Here is a 14,312-nt window from a genome sequence, read left to right as displayed (position 1 = left end):
TGTCCCGAAGGTTGACAGAAATAACGGAGAAGGAGTTTGCGCGTGTCCATGAGTAGCCGGTACCTTCCTTTCTTGAGATGTGCGTCATAGTGGAGATTTAAAACTGCAAGTGCTCCGTAGCACAGTGGTTCAATTAGAAAGGAATCACAGCCATTGGTTAGAGAGAACATTGATTGAAATCAGTGGCGAAAGTTGAAAATTTCGGCCGGACCGGGATTCGAATCCGGGTATCCTGCTTGTCAGGCTGATACTGCTAAGCCATCCGGACGCAATGGTCATCGCAGCTGTACAGACTACCCTACTACGCCTCACGTGAGACACAAATTCTCAACTTATCCGCACACCATTAACGCAGTACTCCTCGCACATTATACTAATTACTTGCAGCATTTCGCTGATTCCTGTAAGAGTTCGAGTCTGGCGTACATCCAGGATGAAATGATCATTAACCGTCCTTGTCTAGTTATACATATGTGGTTAAGTGTCAGAATATGGATCCAGACGTATGATGTTCAATCCCCTTTCGAACCAAGAAATTTCATCTGTGACTAAACAAGTCTTTAAGAGCTAGTAGCAATATTTGTTAATACGAAAAATAGTAAGTTGCACCCTGGTTCAGTCTCCTCGTTCAGCTCTGGCTCAACCTGTTGCTGGATGCAAAAGTCTGAAGAAGACATGGACATAGGGCCTTGTCTATGAAACCACTGTGCTCTTGTTTTAGTTTCAACAGGCGGAGATTTGAATAAAATACCGCAGTGCTGCACTGGACATGAACATATCCAGCGGACATAGGCCCTGCAGACCGAGCCTTGTTTCCACAAATAGCGTCCATTCTTTTCTGTTTTGTGCTCTGTTCTTCCAGGTGTCTTCAGTCCCGAAAGCTGCCACGTCTTTCGCCATGACGTTCATCCAGCGCTGCATTAGTCTTCCTAATTTCCATGGGAGGAACGCGATGAGGAGAGACCCTATTTACTCAATAACTGACTAAATGCAACTGATAAAGTTCTGTTTCGTTCACCAGTTACATGACTGCTAATTGTAAGACTGTTGATTTAGTGTTCTCTCCTCTCACTACTTAAGATTTGCGTCTGTAAAGAGCGTCAGATGTTTGGTTTCCCTTCAAGTGTTTACTTCACCTGTCTTCTGGCTTAGGGCTACATGGCACGCCCGCTAGATTCTTTTGCTCTTCAGTTTTCATAGGATTGCTGGTTCTTACATTTAGAGGTAGATTTCATCATTCTTTCAATTTTCCATTCTCCTGTGTCTAAGACCGCAACGGCCTTGCCGCAGTGGATACACCGGTTCCCGTCAGATCACCGAAGTCAAGCGCTGTCGGGTGTGGCTGGCCCTTGGATGGGTTACCATTCTGGCCACCATGCGCTGTTGCCATTTTTCGGGGGTCGGATGGTCCCGTGGGGCCACTTGTAGCTTGAAGACGGAGTGCTACTGCTGCTGCTAAGACCGGTTCCCATATCTACCTCGGTACTCTTCCTTATTTCGTTTAGTTACACTTCAAATTTCTGAACCGTTTGTGGCTACTTGGCCCATCACTGTGTTATATATTCTAATCTTAGTGTTCGCTGATCTTGATTCTGAACTGAGCGTCTCGCTGAGTAAATAGATGCATTTAATTCCCACTGTTATCCTTTACCAAAAGCCCTTTTCTATGCTGTTGTTGCTGGTAAACCGAGACCCCAAGTATTTGAAATGAACTCTCTGTACTGATAAAATCGAAATTAACAGCTGTTGGGCAAAAATTGAGCCCTGGGGCATGTCGGTAAAATCTATTCTCAGCTAACACAAAACAGGCTATACTCAGCTGGTAAAGCCCCATTATAAGAGTGACTTTACTGCCTCAATCAACAACTGGTGGCAAAGGAGTCTGCTGAAGCGTCCCTGGCATTTTATTCCGATACTGAATGGCACCTGTGATTAGCCGTTTTCGTCTATAAGTCAACGCTGTGCTGTTAGACACCTGAACGATGAAAGTGAGCTTATGAGGCACTATTGTTTTTCTTAAAAATCGAAATACGGCAACAGAACATATAAAGAAGCAAAGATTATAAATGACCAAAGCGAAATTCATAGTGGACGTTCGTGACACATGCCATATAGTAAATTCCATGCACTGTGCATCTGGGTGACGCATTTCCCCTGTCACGAGCTGGTTGTGCTGTGAACTGGGCGCCAACTCTGTGCCGAAGCGCTAGAAGTTGTCGGAGCAGGAGGTGCGGTTGACTTGCGTGACTTTCGGAACGGGGCGGTTGGCTTGGCGGAGAAGCAACTGACAACAGCAAGTGGCTAGTGTGGAAAACACTAAGCGCCAGTGCGCTGTAAGAGAATAGGGACGGAATAGTGCAGTGTGAATGGTAATCAAGCGTCAGTGTTGCGACGGCATTTGCAACGCGGTGCGCTACCGATGTACAGTATCGAGGTATTCTCAAAGAATCGCAGGTGCATCTGTTCAACAGTAAATTAATATCCCTGGGAGGAACATGAGGAGAGACACTATATACTCAGCAGCTGACAAATACAAGTGGTAGAGTTCGGTTTCGTTCACCAGTTATATGATTACTAATTGTACGACTGTAGATTTGGTGTTCCCTCCTTTCAGCGATTAAGACTTGCGTCTGTACAGAATGTATTAGTGAAGGGGATTGTACTTCCTTGGGACTGGGCTTTGTCCAGCAGTGTTTTATGGAAAGTAATTTGGATAGAGAGTTAAAGGTTGTGCTTTACGTACTAGGTATCCACAAGTTCGAATTTTACGACTTGTTTTGACCTGTCCATGTGGTCTAGGTTTTGGGTCCTGACCCATTAGTTTTACTTGGGGTAGTAGGTACCTGAACTAAATATAAAATAAGAAAGAGACAAATAAATAAATAAACTCTGTTAGTTGGTGCTGCTTACATGACATTTCACTGTGGCTATTATATTCAAAGCGACTTCAGCTGTATGGCGCAACTTGGCGTCACTGAGTGAGTGTGTGTGTGTGTGTGTGTGTGTGTGTGTGTGTGTGTGTGTGTGTGTGTGTGTGTGTGTGTGTATGTGTTGTACATTTTGTATGCAGTTGTGTTATAATTCATATGAGTTGTGCTTTCTGCTAATCGTGTTAACTTTAGTGATGCCTTTAAATTTAAGTGTGAGTATTGATTGTAAATATACTCTTTGCAAGGTGTCATTTGAAGGACGAATTTCATTGTTGCTATTCTAGTTGTCTTAGATGTTTCTGTCTCGAAGATTTTCATATTTTAAATTATGATCATCACGCAATTTTTTTTAGTGAAGTTTTCATTTTTAACATGTTGAGTAGTGTTTCTAGATCTTAGCTCCGATTTTGCTGTAATGTTTCATTAAAAATCGGCGTGTTAAGTGTGTCAGTAAAAGGAAAGCAATTTAACCGCTCATCCTTCAGGGTATATGTACACAATCTGTAAATTTCTGTCTTGGCCCATTTGTAAAGTGGACTGTTCTTCAGACGAGCAGAAGCATTTACTTGTGCATTGTACCATACACCAAAAAAGGGCCATCATATGCAGCAGGACAGTTTTCATTAGCTGTAGGGAACAAATTTCAAAAAAAATGTTTCTTTAAAGTCAATTTCCCGCATACTATTCTCAGTACACACGCCCCATTATATCAGAAACTGTGATAGATAAATGAATGAATGTTTCAGAGACTCAGCATAAGATATAAATCCACCCCTGGTACTACATTTATTAATATTCCTTCATTAGGAAGTTCACAAAAAATATTTTCTGCGGTAAAAAGTTAATATTGTTTGTTAATAAATTAAAAAAGTATTTCTTAAAAACTATAAAATGGATAAAGTAGATCTTAGTACAGTTGACTCTATTAGCATCATGTAACATACAGTATGAGTATTAAGGTCCTGCATCAAATAGTTTTTTTCAGAAATGGGTGAAATACTTGCCTAAATTAACGTTGGTTAGGTAGGTGTGGTCCCCGTAAAATGCAATAACTTAAAATACGAGGTCACTAGTAACAGAATTCAAGCATAGTGTATATCATTGACGGGCCAAGTTGAAGAGCCAAGGATACATCGCGAAAGAGATCGTGTCCTGTCGTATACAATTTTTGTTTTCACCTTCGCTACTTCTGAACTGGTAGTCGTTCATTCATATGAAATTATTAGAAATAATGTCGGTAATGGTTGGTTCAAATGGCTCTGAGCACTATGGGACTTAACATCTTTGGTCATCAGTCCCCTAGAAATGTCTGTAATATTTTATATAATGTAAAAGCAAGTCAGGAGCGAGTTTGTTGGATTTGGTGAATTATTGTAAGCTGATGTCCTTACTAAGTGGAGACGTATCTTTAATTTTTGTCTTATTCCACGATCACTATTATTTAAGTTTTCATGTATGTAAACCACAGATAGAACAACTTGACCAGCGTATGGTCAAGAGAAGACATTTTAATAGAGGTAACTGAAGAATTCTTCATGCGTCAATTTTCGTATACAAACTGTTGGATTGCGACTAAAATAAAATAAATAAATAAATAAACAAAGACGACTGCCTCTGGTAAACGCTGAGAGCGCAAAATTACGTCAACCAACACATGCCGAATGCCGACGGCTCTCTGTGTCATGCCGAATGCCGACGGCTCTCTGTGTCGTGACGTTAGACGTCCCGCGTGTACAGACGTCAACATTAGCAGCCTGGACCCGTTTGCTGACGGCTTAGACCTTTTAGAACAACACACTCAGCCCAGTCAATTGACCACTGACGTTACTGCCCTAGTTGCGACTTGGTTGGCGGCTCATTTGCATTCGAGGATGTGGCGCGCAGCGGCAGCCAGTCATTGCCTTCGACGAGAATGTCGCTCGCATAAAACGGGATGAATCCCGCACATGTAACTGATTAGCTCAGTAACCACATTACTTGTGGTATAGTTATTGTCACATTTTCATTTTGGCAGGGCGACAGGAAGGAACCGGCGTCTTTCCCGTTTACGCAGTGTACCGGCTGGCGCGCCTCCAGGCGGTGCCTGACGCAGCTGCCGCCATTATATATCGAGGGCTCTTTGGGCGCCTACCGTGCGCGCCCCCTTTCGCCCGGCGCGCTTGTTCCGGTCGTCACCAGAGACCGCCAGTAATCGGGATTTACGGAGTGAATAGCGCATTGTCTTGTCGCCGTTTATTTGGCGCGCGGCCGCCGCGACCGTAATCCGCAGAGCGCGCCGGCATGCTAATTGCGCGCTGCATCATTAACGGAGCGCGTGTAGATCTGTAGGTGCCCACCATAAATCCGCTGCGAGGACAATGTGGGCAGCGCCTGCGCTCTGCGCCGCTGTTTATGAGTAATAACGGCCGCGGCTCACGGCAGCCGCGACTTGGCCACCTCTGACCGGGCTCCTCGCCCACCAGCAGGAACGTCGGCGAGCTCTAGTCTCTAGCAGTACTCCCTATATCGTGCGTGGCTGCTAATAGGCCCATTGCTACGCATAGGGAAGTAAACGACGAAAGGATTTCATTTTTTTTTCTTTGTCTAAACAGAGATGCGCAGTTTCAATGTATGAAAAGAACACAATGAAGCCGCTAAATCTGTTGTAACGCCTATTTATCCACAGACATGCATTTTCGGTCAAGCAAACTTCTTCTTGTGGACTATTTCATATTTAGGGAGACAACAGCTTAGATTATTCATTGTTGGATAATTCAGTGTTTCTGTAAAGAAATTCCCAGAAAACCTCCAAGATAATCCTACTAAAATCCTTTACTTTTTTTTTTAAAAAAATTAAATTTTTGGGAGTGATTGAACATTCGTGAAAGCCACGTTAGCTATATACAGGTTCCGTTATTAGACAACAAAATGTATAAGAAACAGTAATAGACCAAATAGTTATGGTGGACTTTTCTATTCATGGTGATCAGATTGCTCCTTCCGATCCATTTTATGAAACCCAACTTCCGTCTCAGAGCCTTGGGCGACTTTTAGCAAACGGCGTCATACTGTAAAAAATATCTAAGTTACAAAGTACTTTTACACCGAGATATATTTTGCTTCTGCCACAATTATCCAAGTGCCTCAGATCAATCTTTGTATAACTATAGGTGTAGCCACACAAGTTTTATGTTGTCTCTTTAAACTTATTCCGTTTGTAGTACTTAACCTTTCGTAAATGTTTCAGGAACGTTGCCTGATATAGTGTGCTTCTCCATCTAAAACAACGAAAGTAACAGAAGACATCAAAATGCGAAGTGTGGAAGTAACAACTTCCTGGTACAGAATCCAAGGGGCCGGTCGCTGTGGCTGAACGGTTCTAGGAGCTTCAGTCCGGAACCGCGCTGCTGCTACGCATGCCTCAGGCATGGGTGTGTGTGATGTCTTTACGTTAGTTAGATTTAAGTAGTTCTAACTCTAAGGGACTGATGACCTTACATGTTAAGTCCCATAGTGCTCAGAGCTATTTCAACCACTTTTGAACATAACCCAATGAAAAGACCAATTGAAAGAGTGATTCAGATGCTCTCACTGGTGTTGTTTTATGCAGCCCCACATGACAGAACAATTTTGTTGGTCAGTTCGCTCAAGATACGTGAAGCACATTGTCAAAATGTTGCATAATAAATGGTAAAGTATACAAAGACATCTCAAAGACGTATTGCACAAATTTTGTTTATGAAACCACTTCAGCACATTAACGTGACAAGTCGTATATCAATCTTATCATTTGATTATATACCGGAAAGTTGTTACTTCCGCAGTTCCCTTTGAGATATATACTACTAATCTCGTTATTGCCGATCACGAAACGCTTTATAAGGCAACGTTTCTGAACCGATTACTTGATACTAAGTACTATACAAGGAATAAACTTAAAGAGACAGCCAAAACTTGTATGATTATACCGATAATTAGACAAAGAAAGACTGGAAACATTTGGATATGTATGGCAGAAGTGACGTATATCTTTGTCCAAAAATCATCTTTAACTCATGGCCAACGCTCACTTTTCTTTCATATAGGATTATTCCGTTTGCTAACCGTCGCCCAAAACTCTGAGACGAAACATTTCAATTACGTGGCTGTCTGTATAACATTCGTGATACAGATGTAGTACATGTTGCATAAAAGAGACTGGTAGGGGCAACTGAATCACTCTTTATATAAGAGAGAGGTTAATACTACGTCATTAATAAAACTCGAAAGACATAAATCTTATGAAAACAATTTTTATTTCATATTTAGTTGTGAAATGGCTTTCGGCTTTGTAGATCGTCATTAGACAACTTAAGACTGAACAGGAAGTCAAAGCAACATCAGAAGCTGCTTCCACCTGTACATAGATTGTTGTTTCTAAAGATATGTGACCACGACTGTATATCGATATGGGAAAGACAAATTGCATTGCTTCAATTTTATATAGGCACAAAGAATAAATATTGTGCAAAGAGCTGAGAAACCTAGTGTAGCGCGAGTAATTATTCATAGCTGTGCCCGAGACTTTGCAGGTATCGAGTTTATTTCTGACTTTCAAAGCTTCTTGGTATACAACGTTTGAAGCAGTATGATTGGGGCCTTGAACGAGAGAGAGTAACGTAGAGCTGGCCGTGCGAAACGCAACTGACAAACAAGTCCACGCCCGCAACGTGGAGCGTCAGGCCTTGTGCTTTGTTTAGGCCGTCGTATAATATAAGCTCAGCCGGAATTTTGCAGTTTTAAAGGTGAAAGGTAAATTATAAAGAAAATGCTTTATTCAGCACATAATAACTTGCTCGCCTGCACCTCTTCCCGCACGGATTTACGCCTCTGGTGAGTGAAGCGTTCTGAGCAGCAAGTCAATTCTTGACGCTCTCGATCAGTGTTACAGCGTGCTTTAATTTCGGAATGAGTCTCCAAATAGCGGATTAAAGCTTAACAAGTCTCTCTCGCCTAACGATTTTCCTTGGAATCTTGTAACCACATAGAGTTCTGTATTTTAGCTGTTCGATGTATTCAGACAGATTCGACCATTTCCTACGCGTTTCTATTCCGAGATTAGAATGTAATGAGTAGGCAACCAAATCACAAAGCAAACTTAATAAATCGGGTTCCCTAAGATAGAATATAAATGAAACCTATCTAAAGAAGCAAAGCATTGTCATTAAGATTTTAACTCACAAAGCGAAATTAGTAAATCAGTATTTCCTAGGTAAATAGATTCACTTTTACTTTGTATTCATAAAGATACGATTGCAGCGCATAATTCTGTCACTGACGTAAACTTGGGAAAATACATCTCTCACGGGCTTGAAGAAAAACTAGCAGCACTATTCATTCTTCTTTTGTGTACTACGAAACTAACAGCGCCATCTGTTCGTTGTTTGGTGTACCAAGTCATGATGATTAAACATCCAAACTACTAAACTGAGCAGACAATTTTTGATTAAACTTTAAACACTATATCTTTTTCTCATTATAAGATTTTGCTGAAATAAAGCCTATATGTTGCCCGAAACAACGTTCAAGATACCTGCGCTCAGGTTACCTATGAAAACCTCATGAGAATTCAAAAGAATGGTTCAAATAGCTCTGAGCACTATGGGACTTAAATTCTTTGGTCATCAGTCTCCTGGTACTTAGAACTACATAAACCTAACTAACCTAAGGACATCACACATATGCATGTCCGAGGCAGGATTCAAACCTGAGACCGTAGCTGTCGCGCGGTTCCAGACTGTAGGGCCTAGAACTGCTCGGCCACTTCGGCCGACCCAATGAGAATTCGTGTAGCGGTTTAGAGATTAGCGTGTTACAACAATAGACAGACACGAACGATTTCGTTTTTAGTCGCTGCGTCTAGAGAACTGTATTAATTTGTTCAGGTGCTACGGATTCGTGAGGAAACTCCAGAAGACCAATTTACTAGATAACAGCAAATGGGGTTAAAATAACTACAGAAGGATTTCCCTGCAAAATTGCCTGAAAAGCCCTTTCACTAGTACTGTCAGATAATATGAAAGCGATGTTTGAACAAGTAGTTGGAGATAATGAGACAGAGATTCGTCGAGGAAGAGAAGCTATGACACAAAAATTTTGCATTTGCCGTAAAACAAACCCATTCTGGAAACATTTATAGATTAGCAAGAAAATGAAGGCATAAGTCGCATTTTTCCTTTTCTTTTAAATACGACGTCCGGTTTCGGCCCCCAATGCTATATCCACGGGATATTGTGAGGTTGTGAGAATATGCAGTCAGTCTATGTATTTTCAAATGGTTCAAATGGCTCTGAGCACTATGGGACTTAACTTCTGAGGTCATCAGTCCCCTATAACTTAGAACTACATAAAGCTAACCAACCTAAGGACATCACACATTTCCATGCCCGAGGCAGGATTCGGACCTGCGACCGTAGCAGTCGCGCGGTTCCGGACTGAATCTTCTTGAACCGCTCGCTCACTATGTATTTTCAAAACGATTTATAGCTACTGGATAATGGCCCTGTGATCGAGATCAGGCGTGACATTTAAAAGAAAAAGAGAAGTGCAATAGGCGCGTTATTCTACTGCAAATAAATAATCAATACTTCATTGGCCTAACTTGCCCCACAATGCTTTACATAACGAACAATATTTATAAATTACTCCAGGGCACGTCCACGGTCTGAGCCTATACGACATAAATAAAGGAAGGGGTACCATCAAAGTGAAAATAACTAGAAACAGAAGCAGAGATGAAATACCACGGAGAGATATCCAGGGAGTTTCATACAGTTCCTGGTCTGCTCCTAGATAATTATATCTCACCCATGCCTTTCGACATAGTACTCGAGAGAAACACCCAAGAAAAGGACAATGATGATAACGGTGCCAGTATGAATGGAAGGGCAAGCCTTTAGACTATGCTGATGAGATCGTGCTTCTGCCAGAGTCGGAAGGCCCGATGGTTCAGAGAGATCTAACGTAAATCACAAGGAAAGTTGGCCTCAGCGTCAATACTGACAAGACGGAAGTGACTGTGATGTAGGTGCAGCACAGAGAGTGCCATTGCAAACTGTGCAACTGCGTTTGGGTTATCAGCCACTACGGCTAGGATATGGAGGTAATAGAACAATTAATGCACTGAGAAAATGCTTTAACACAGTTGTTGACATCACCCACTTTCCACAGCAGAACCAAACTCAGGGTTCAGAGTTCTAATAAATCACCAAATAAAAGTAAGTGTGGGCTAAAATGCAGTCCATATTTATGATGTACATCACAGTGAGCATTCTGATATTTTGTAATCGGTCAGGTAAAAGTAGACTCCACTAAAGCGTTTTGTTCAGTCCTTAGTGAGAACCATCACTCTCAACAATTAGTCGTTCAAAACGACGTCGTTGGTCCAAATGTCCAACTAAGCATCACATTATCGAACTAGAGTTAATAAAATATTTGCAGTGTTTTAGACAAAGACGTATTGTGTTATCTTCGATCCTGATAGGTGTATTTTCACGTGTAAACGGCGCATAGCCATTTTGTGAGCGAAGGTCGGGCAAAAAAGGCTCTGACAAATTATTAAACCTTTTATAAACTTTTAGTGAACAGTATGCAGTTTCATTATTTCATAATATACATGATAAGACACTGCTTCGTTAAAAATTATAGTAACAATAAGCATTACTTTAAACCGTGATGCGTTATGCCTGTACTGCAAGATACCCAATAGTCTAGTAGAGTAACACTTGAAGCTTACATGCAACGTAAATATAACAGAACATGTACGTCGTCAAACCACTCACCTAGGATAGATGGGATGACGATAGTTTTGAAATGGTCTCCTGCAGTTCGTTTTTTTTTGCGACTTAGTACTCTTCTGGAGATATTCCTGCCCTGTAGCTTTTCTCTCAGTGAGCATAAAAAATAGATATTGTGCTAAGAGCCATATGGTACTGTTGCTCTTTGTTTACGGGTAAGTATTCGAAACTGCTTATTCCAACTTTTAAATTTATTTCGTTCACGGATGTCCTGTTTATAATTGTCATTTTGTTACGTGTCAGTTTTCGTGCGTATATACTATTTTCACACAGCATATTAATATGTGAGCAATTGTATCAGTTGAGAATATTCACAGTATGGCGTGGGACTAGTTTTAATTTATATAATTTCTCTTACAGAAGTGTTACATTTTCATTAGTACGACCAGAACTTGGCGCAGAATCAGTTGTTATATCCGAAAATTTATAATCATTTGAAAAACCACTAAACTAAATTTTGCTGCTCAGCATGGACTATAAGTATTGATAAAGATTTGGTTTGTGAAAAAAATGTGGTGATGTAGGAATTAAGAAACATTTATGCAACCAGTTTATGCATCCGCATTAGAAACACTCTACATATGAGTACAAGCGCTATCTTGAAGATTCCAATAAATTATTCAAAAAATATTAATTAATGTCCTAATCAATTGTGCATAAAAATCAGGTCTACAAAAGTATAATGGTCAAGATCGGAAATTAACAAGCACAGAGGCAAACACTGTATGGAAGATGTAGCTATTTCTGAATTAGAATATAATTTGTTCGTAAATGAATTACTTTCACAGAATTGGAACACCTTGCTAAAAATTGCAATTCATAGTCTCTGTACTTAGTTTTATCACTATTCTCCAAAACACGCATTAACTCACAAGATTGTTCTTATTGTACTGTAATGGAGTTTCTAGTTAGGTCTAACCTCTAATTAACTAATTTTCCAATAAAACTAAATGCAGCGTCATAATCAGAACATCAAAAATATTAAGCTAGGTAAACTATTCACTTGACGTTTTGGAATACTCGACCGTCTCCCACATAAATATTATTTATAAAAAAGAGCAAAGTTTGAGCATTGAGCAAAGGGGAAAAAATAGTTTTTCACGTGATCTGAAGTCATAAGAAATGCAATAGTTAGAACTAACTGTCACAAGTGGATGTGTGATACTATATATACTGGATGATATTGAGGTTTAAATAAACGTCTGAAGAATGAGTAAAAAAAGAAATAAAAACCGTTACATTTATTTCTTTATTGTGATTGACCAGTATTTTTCCTAGGTGAAGTTCTCTAATAGACTGAGTAGCGGATTTTATTTACTGACATTATAATTAAAACCACGATGACACCTCATACAAAGTCCAGTCTCATTAATGTGACCACCTGTCAAACGTCTGAATAACTACTTTTTCTGCGCAGACCGCTGCGAGATGTGCAGGAGTAGAGTCAACGAGGTACTGGAGAGTACCGACAGGGATGTGGAGTCACGTTGACTCAATATCGCGGACAGCTGTGTACGTATCTTGGATACGTGGTGTAAACAGCCCGACCGAAGTGGTCTCAAAGACCCTAGATTGGACTTAAACCCGGGCATGTTGTTGGTCAGAGGAGTACGGTAAACTCATTCTGGTGCTCTTTGAACCACTCACGTACGTTGCCACAAGTTGCATTGTCGTGCCGGTTCATGCCATCATGCCGAGAATAAGACAAATGGCAAGCAGGGTCGAACATGGTCCCCACGGATATATGCATACTTGTGTTGATGTACTGAGCACTGCAGAATCATGAGGTCACCCACGAAATCCACACAAACAATCCACAGACGGAAACACTCCCTTGTCCGGCCTGGACCCTTCCGAGGAAGTTGCAGGGTCACACTCCCCAGCAGTCATGTTGTCGGGTGGAGCATAAAAAGTGTTTAACTAAAAAGGCCACCTGTTGGAACTCTGTGGACGTCCAGTGTCGGTACTGTCGTCCAGATTCCTCCTTTCGTCGCTGATGAGTGCATAAAACATGAACCTGCTCTGGAGGGCCATAGGCAGCGGCGTCTGATGATCTGTTGTTTTAAATGCTGTTGGTAACCCATTGGTTCATCTGGGCGGTCAGATGCTCAACAGTTGCACGTCCACTTGTCCGTACACATCTCTGCAGCTTTCGTTCACCCTTGTCGTCTATGGTCCGTGGTGCGCATTAGCTTCGGCAGCGGTTTTGCCACGAGCGATATATTTTAAGCACGCGACAGACGAACAGTTCACAGACTTAGCCGTTTCGGAAGTGCTCCCATTCATGGCGCGTAGGCCAATGATCACGACCTTTTTGATGTTAGATAAATTACTTTGTTTCGGCATTAGGACAACGACTGCAATGTTTTCCGTGCCGCCCCGACACTGTTCATATTCCTCCACTGCTTGTGCTTTCTTCTACCGTCTGTGAACGGTTATCTCATGTTGATTTCAAACGTAGGCGATGGTCACTTCAATGTGACTGCACTGTGCGGTATGCAGTCGAACACTTGAGGGAACTTTCCATTCAAAACATACATCGCCATTTTCCTGTGGGACATTCTCCAACAACAGCGTACTCACCTTCTAATCCACCACATGCACGACTGAATTCTTCATGTCTGGCGTACATTACAGCAGCAAGGTTGATAGTGAAGTGCGGATGAAGTCAGAGATTTTTTTGCCGCCGTACTGAATGAACAAATCCATCGTTTCGTTTAAGTGAGAGAAAGCACCTAGAAATCTAAGAAGAGTAGGCAAACGGAGATTTGAACACTGCAACAGTTACAGTGTACTCAGAGTGGGAATCAAATTAAATTACTATAACAAACCGCAGCTACATATGTAACTCACTATCATTACCGTACAGGAAGAGGAATGTAAGAGTAACACAGCGTTAGAAAGGGAGTCATAATTCGCTTTTAACAAGATATAAAGTAAAGAAAGGCTGTTTTCGCGTTCCGTCAACAACGAGGTGAATGTGATAAGAACAGCTCGGTCGAAGGTAGTAAACGTACAACGCGCTGCAGTTAGGAGACGCTTTACCGTTACGGTAAAATTGCGCAGTTACTAGGACAGAGAGTTCTAGATTTCGGACCTGAAGGTCACTCACGGGGGTGGAAATTTTTCCTCCAGTCTCTCCAAGACAAGTAAAACAAACTAACTCTGCTGTCAAATGAGTACCGAGGGTCCTTCCAGGGGTAAAAGCTGACCAGGGGAATGAGAACGCCGCTGTCACCCTCGTAGTACCGCAGTGAAGAAAATCGGCACTCTACTCGTATCATGCCAATAGTCCTTGCGCCACATATTTGATCTTTGTCTCATATTTGAATGTAGTACCACCTGTGGCAACTCTCAAATGTAAAGGAAAATAATCAGCTTAAATGGTAAAACTCCCAAACTAGGGCACCCAGACTTCCTCGGAGATAAGTGTGAACCCTGGCACTTCCACGAACTTCGCTACTCGCACAGTTCTATATCATTAGACGCGCACTAGTATAGCTTCGAGGCAATTAAATCTTGTCTCTGCTAATTACTACACTATAGAAACCGCGGGTTTGTCTGCTGC

Source organism: Schistocerca gregaria, chromosome 7 (genome assembly GCF_023897955.1).
Source record: "Schistocerca gregaria isolate iqSchGreg1 chromosome 7, iqSchGreg1.2, whole genome shotgun sequence".
NCBI classification, from domain to species: Eukaryota; Metazoa; Arthropoda; class Insecta; order Orthoptera; family Acrididae; genus Schistocerca; species Schistocerca gregaria.
This window is presented reverse-complemented; position numbering follows the sequence as displayed.